Source organism: Neltuma alba, unplaced genomic scaffold, assembly GCF_004799145.2.
Source record: "Neltuma alba isolate B1F8T4 unplaced genomic scaffold, ASM479914v2 tig00006957_pilon, whole genome shotgun sequence".
NCBI lineage: Eukaryota > Viridiplantae > Streptophyta > Magnoliopsida > Fabales > Fabaceae > Neltuma > Neltuma alba.
This window is the reverse complement of record NW_021634634.1, coordinates 111,363-118,752: the sequence shown is the minus strand read 5'-3', so window position 1 is coordinate 118,752 and position 7,390 is coordinate 111,363. Positions and strand designations below refer to the sequence as shown.

Here is a 7,390-nt window from a genome sequence, read left to right as displayed (position 1 = left end):
TGGAAATATCTCTCTCGAGATATTTAATTGTTTTTTGTTTAATTTACAAAACTTGACTCTCAACCTTATCGCTTACACGAGTAAAAAGACAAGCTACTTGCCTCTTTCCGAATTCCGAGCACAAGGTGCTATTCATCGTGGGTATGAGGCTCTTCATAAGTAACGAAGAGATAATCATTATCCAAACATCAGCAATCTTTTTTGAATATTGAGAAAGAAAAGGTTTGATTTTTTTCCCTTTTACATCTTTAAAGAAAGACAATACGGTACTTTTAAATTTAACTTTTAATATTTGATCATTTAATCTAATTATTTTAAGATCTTTTATAAAATGTATTACCTGTAATTAGTCTTTTAATATAATTAAGCCTTAGCTTAATTATACTTAACTCAACTATAATTTTTTAATGAAAAACTTATATTAGGTTATTTATTGATGAAGTGTAATTATGTTAATTGACATTTGAGTTTTATTTTATTCATCTCGTCCTTTTTCTAGATATGATTTTTCTGGTCTTTTCACTGTAAATATTGTCTTAATTAATTCTTTATTGTCTTATGTACCTTGGTTATTTTTCGAATATTATTTCCTCCAAAATTTTGATTTTTCTCCTTAAATTTGCCTGAGTTTCAAAAAGAACTCTTCAATATTTTTGGCATTTCTATTACATAATTTTAAAAATTCAACCAACTCAGAGGCTTTCTTCTTTGGTTTTTTTGTTTGTTTGTTTTTTATAACTGAGGATTTGAAATCAATGACAGAAAAATTAAATAACAAGAACTCTGAGTCTCTAATCATACAAATACATTTAGAAAATATTATAATATCAATATAAATTTATTTAAAAGTCTTATAATTATTATCATATTCTGTGTTCGAGTGTGTGTTGGTGTGAATTCTTATAATTCTTCAATTAAGGATCTTAATAGCAGCCTTCATGAGTCAGTTCATCAAATTGAGATTGATTGTCTATTCGTTTTCTTTCCACATTCATGAATCTGTAGAAGAACTTTTATCTACTGTACCTGAATTCAAATTAATATACTCCTTTCAATCCTAAATGTAAAAATTAGTTAATAAGTTTATTTTAATCTTAAATATAAAATCTCAATTCATCTTATTTTTTACATTTATATACTTTTTTTTTCCTTCAAAATTCTTCAAACTGGGTGTATATATAGAGGCGCCTTTTCATCAAGTAAGTAGTTTTTCAATGCCTATTATCAAAAGGGATGATTTAGAAAGAAGAACATGCATTTTTGTTACAAATAATTAATATAATTATTTTTTAAATTAATTACTTAATTCTCATATTTAGGATCAGAATGAGTACATTTTATGTTCAATACTCTTTGAAGTGCAAAATTTTAAATCTATCAAGGGAATTATAAAATGTTGACGGATTTACAATGCTACCCTTTATTTATAGAAAAAACCTCAAAATTACTCTTATTGGTCGACAATGATCCTAGAGCTCCTGCGGCCTACCTCTGTTTTTGAATTTTTTTCAACATTCTTAATGTGATTAACATTTCTTTTAAGGAGTCTCATAATTTTATTAATGCTATTAACCATATATTTTTCAGGTTTTAAAATTGAAATTTTTTAAACATTTATAACATAGTTGCCAACTCTTATAATGATAATCACAATTCCATCAGTATCATTAACCACATTATGTGACAGGTTTCTAAAATTAAGGAAATTAGTGTATCCCTAATATTGCAGGATTTTTTCAATATTTCTAATATGATTGACAACTCTTTTAACGAGTCTTACAACACAATTAATGCCATATACCGTATGTTTTTCATGTTTTTAATTGGGAATTTTTTCAATATTTGCAACATTGTTATCAACTCTTATAATGTATTTACAACTCTGTTAACATTATTAACCCAATTATATGACATGCTTTTAAAATTGTTATTATTAATATAGTATGAGACTTGTTAAGAGAGTTGTTAATTGAATTATGAATGTTGGAAGAATCCTTCAAAGTTAGACACTCACAAATTTCTCCAAAGTTTAGAAACATGTCATATAACGTAGTTAATGACATTAATGGAGTTGTAATATCAATATGAGAGTTGACAACTATGTTACAAATCTTAAAAAATTCCCAATGTAAAAATCTGAAAAATATGTGATAAATGGCATTTATCAAGTTGTGCACTAATTAAAAGAGTTGTCAATCATGTTATGAATGTTAATCCTATCAGGTTAGGCGCTCACTAATTTTTTTCAATTTAGAAAACCTATCATATAATATGGTTAATGAATTTGTGAATATCCTTATAATTAGAGTAAGAAACCATATTACAAATATTTTAAAAAAATTCTTAATTTAAAAACCTGAAAAACATTAATGATATTAATGAAGTTGTGAGACTTGTTAAAAGAAAGAATTGTCAATCACATTAAAAATGTTAAAAAAATCCTTAAAAAAAATAGTTGCTAGTTGTTAGAGCTCTGATACTGGTCACTAACCATTATAGGGTTGGCAGTCAGTTAGCCAACCAATTAGTGGGATTGATGGTGAGGGTGACTTTAATTTTTTTTAAAAAATAAATTAGAGATAACATTATAAATTCATCAATTTTAAATTTTAAATTTAGTCATGCTGCCCTATTTGAAATTTTGCAATTTTGGGATTTTGGAAATTCAGGTATATATTTTTTGAATTTTCCCAAATAAAAATACTTTAAAAAAGAAAAATTTCAGCTAAGTCCTACAATCTAGACTTATTGAAGAAAAAGTCTCAAAAGATTTTAAAACTTTAAGTCAATCTTTTTGTTTCATAATGAAATTAAATTGAGAAGTCTTTTTACTAAAATACCCTAATCTAAGTATTGTAAATTGAGTTACAAATTTTCATGTGTAAAGTTATTTTTTTAATTTTTTGTTGATAAAATTTGTATCTTCACTCTACCTAGCACTTTTAAATTGAGTTATAAATTTCTATATTTATAATTGTTATTTTATTATTTTTGTTGTAAATTTTTGTTTCTAATCATTAATCATTAAATAACAACAAATCCCAATAAATTGTAAATTTTTTGTATAATTGTTATTTTATTAATTTTCTATTATTTGTTATAAATGTTCATAGGTTATTTTTATTTGTAAATTTTCATATGTATAGTTGTTATTTTTCTAGTTTTTGTTGTTAAAAATTGGATTCCCACATGTAAGTTACTTGAATACTTGCAAATTGAGTTGTAAATTTTTATATGTTGAGTTGTTAATTTTTTATTTTTTTGGTTAAAATTTATATCCTCACTTGTAGGGATAACAGCCCTTTTACTTTCTAATTTAATTTTATTTTAGGCCTGACAGACTCCAGTGATATTTCAAAATTTTGGGATTTATTTTAATAAAGTCCCATCAATGAGACTTTAGTGAAATTCTCCCTTTAAAAAAATATGGGGAAAAAAGAAAAATAAAAGAAAGGAGAGGAGCGCGTAGCAATTAGCACGTCGCATTCTATGATTCTATGAATACAACTCATTTCTCGAAAAGCTTCGTTCCTAAGCGCCAAAAGCAAAACGAATTCAAGTAGTAATGATTAAAAACTACGTATGCAACATCGAAAGCCAAACCAACTCATGTCAATCTATCTGGCCAATTCATCATCCATGGGGGCTTCACAGAGCAGCGAGGGCCTCGATGTCTCCGACTCTGATCGCGAGAATACGATGAGCCAGAACACGGCCGAGAAGGAGACGAAGAGCATAAGAAGGATGCAAAGACGTCCGCGGAAGCCAATTCCAGAGCATCAGTGGATCGGCTTTACGCCGAGGGCATGATGGAGGAGTTTGAGGAGGATGCTAATGGACGAGTGATGAGCTTGACTTTGGGTGCTCTTGATCATAGTTTCTTAGTGAATGATACAGGCGTTCAGGTTTACAGAAATTTTAGCCACGGGGTTCATGGAAAAGGTGTGTTTGTGAAATTTGATTGTGGCAAGTTGCTTGGAAGTTCCAGTTCAGGCCAATCAGCATCAAGTAAAGCGATACTGATGAGGGTTGAAACTGATATGCTGATTATGAATCCAATGAAGGAAGGGATACCACACGCCTCGAGTCTTCACCAACTTGATCTCGACACTGGTAAGATTGTGAACGAATGGAAGTTTCAGAAGGATGGAGTGGACATCACTATGAGGGATATTACAAATGATACCAAGGGATCACAATTGGATCCTTCCAATTCGACGTTTTTGGGCTTAGCTGATAATATGCTTTGTCAATGGGATATGCGTGACAGGAAAGGAATGGTTCAAAGTTTTGCGGCAGCAAATTCTCCGGCGTTGAATTGGAACCACGGGTATCTATTCTCCAGAAGAACAAATTCCAGTGCTTTGTAACGGCTGGGGATGGTTCAATATTTGTAGGGTCTCTTGATGGAAGAATACGGTTGTATTCAAAGACATCAATGTGGCAGTCGAAGACTATTTTTCCTGGGCTAGGCTCTCCAATCACCCACGTTGATGTTACCTATGATGGCAAGTGGGTGCTAGGCACTACTGACACTTATTTGATATTGATCTGCACTTTATTAGCTGGTAAAGATGGGGAAACAGAAGACGGATTCACGGAACGAATGCCAACACTGTTGAAGTTGTCTCCGCAGGATTCACTTTAGGTGGCACGAACAATAAGTTTCATGGTGGCCGTTTTTCATGGGTAATTACCTTCTGCTATATCCACACATTATGCAACTGTTGCTGTAAAATCCTAACTACTTACCTATCTTTCATGTAGCTGCCACAGAGTACAATTATTGCCAGTTTGCCACTAATTAGTCCCCTTTTACCATTTCAGTGTATTATTTATGCCCATGCTTATAGGTATTCTTTTGATTAACTTCGGTAACTTCCAGAACTAAATGTTGTGGATAGGTGTCGTAAAATGTAAGTATATTGGTATAGTACTTATTTTGGTTATTAAGTGAATCAGATATTTCTAGCCTGATGAAATTGGTAACTTGAATGTTTGATACTTTGCTTATTTTGGTTATGAAGTGAATCAGATATTTCTAGTCTGATGAGATTGGTAACTTGAATGTTTGATACTTTGCTACTCTCACTTGCAGTGTGGCAGACTGACAGGTTTGAAACTGTTCTAAATTTACTGGGTAGTTTTGTGTGTAAACTTGTAGCAATCATTGCATATTTGTAATTGTTGTTTCTCTTGCAGGTCACTGAGAATAGTAAAAAGGAGCGTCACCTGGTTGCAACTATGGGTAATTTTAGTGTGATATGGAGCTTTCAGCAGGTGAAGAACAGTGTTCATGAATGTTATAGAAATCAACAAGGGCTTAAGAGCTGTTACTGTTATATGATAGTAATGAAGGATGAGTTGATTGTAGAATCTCGATTTATGCATGACAAATTTGCTGATAGTGACTCTCCAGGAGCTCCATTGGTGGTGGCAACTCCCATGAAAGTCAGCTCTATTAGCTTGTGTGGAAAACGACCTCGTTTGTGAAACCTTAACCTTTGTTGTCCATAGATTTCTTCTGTTTTGCCCTGTTCCCTTGTCTCTCGTACATAGTTCAGTTCGTGGATGAATAGTAATAGAACATATATAGAATAGGCTATTGATTGATTTCTATTGAATCCACCCATACTAATTGTGTATTTATGTATATTGTCATTGTTTGCACTGCTGGATAACAGAATTTTGTTTGTTGTATACCAAGATTTCATGAATTTATATCACAAGTGACTTGGTTATAAATGGAATTATTTTGTAATTTCTATTTTAAAATAACATTGCAGTTATAAAGAGTCATCAATGTGTGCGCGCGCGTGTATTTGAAATCATTGGCAGTGTATTATTGTTTTGCGAAATCTACTGGAAGCTGATATATTTTATTTGAACTGTAAGGTGTGCCAATAATCAGCTTGACCTTGGGGTTTCGGAAATATTAATTTCATTTTGTGGCTCTGTGCTGATGTGTTATCTCTATGCTTATATTCTCTTTTTCCCCCTTCTAGTCTTTTGTTTGTATTTTAAATTTTAAATTTTCACTTGATAGCATTGAGATTGCATTTTGTCATCAATTTTATCAATATTTCAATCCTGCATCTCTCTGTTTCCACCCTTCTCCAAACATTTTTTGTTCCTTTCTCTTTTCATTTCTGTAAGCAAGATCTCTTGATCCGCCTCCCCCCAACGACAACAAAACAAGCTGCATCCTTCACCTCTATATCCGGTGTTTGAATCTCCAGTTTTCTTTTTCTTTTTTTGATTCCGCTTAGCATAGGCTTAAAATTCTGTCTTCCTCATTTGGAGATCGGTGCTTCAGAAATGGTCTGATGAATGAAAATGACAAGAAAGGAGAAGAAGGAAATGAATCAAATAGCAGTATGTTTTGGCTGAAAAAAATTAGGATATGTTATATCTGGTTTGATGTTGATGAGGCCCAAGCTCAAATTGATAATAAAGCCAACAACAGTCTTGCTAAATTAAGTCTCACCGGAAAACTACAAAGTTCATAACTGAAAGTGATAGAGAACTCTCACATGCATGCACACTCACTGATTCCCTAGCATTTGAGAGGCTAGAGTCTCTCCCAAAACCAACACTTAATCACCAATTGCTTAAACCTTCCTCCCCAGTATACACATACAGCTAATTAACATTTAACAGCCCTCCTGTCTCTCTCATGCTCACACACCTCAGACACTTAATGTGCCTTAGACTTGACCTACCAAATTGGAGCCCATCATATGTTGACATACTTTTCTCTCTAAAACAAGAAAGAGTACGTTTCTTAGCTCTGCAAGGAGTCTTAGGATCATGAGGGCGTCTTAAGGCAAGTGGACTTGGTAAGGTGATATCCTATTCCTCATACTTCTGATTTACCCTTGCGGATCCTTTTCTCTAATTTAGTTTCTTATATATGCAGCGCCAAAATGGAAGAAAAAAACAGAGCGAGAAAGAGAGGAAAAGTGAAGATGGAATAGCAAAGGATGGATTTAATCAAGTATTGCGTATGAATTAAGATAAATGACCAACCAATATGTTTGCTGAATCAATTGTTTCTCTTGTTGTACCTAATTCTGATTCTCATTTTTTAACTTTTGCCAGTATTAGTCTCTCATAATTCTAATTTCTTTTATTCACTACTTGGATACACCATGCACAGCTAATGTACTTTGGCCATAGTCCTCTGTTTTCTTGAATGAATGTTGTCTACCTGGAATTCTTACAAAATCTATGGTCAGCTCTTGGAACCTTCAATCACATGTCCTTATGTGTACATAACTTCTGAGAAAGTCCTAGATCTATATAAATCGAGCATTGAATTTGGAGTATTGATTATAACGAAGATAAGAAAAATGGACCTTAGTCTTATCTAGTTGTCCTATGCCAAAAC

The 7,390-nt window shown here is 32.2% G+C and overlaps 1 pseudogene; it reads left to right on the top strand.

The window, feature by feature from the left end:
• The first annotated feature begins 3,677 nt into the window (after positions 1-3,677).
• LOC114751508 (protein CYPRO4-like) lies at positions 3,678-5,757 on the top strand (annotated as a pseudogene).
• Positions 5,758-7,390: the final 1,633 nt, after the last annotated feature.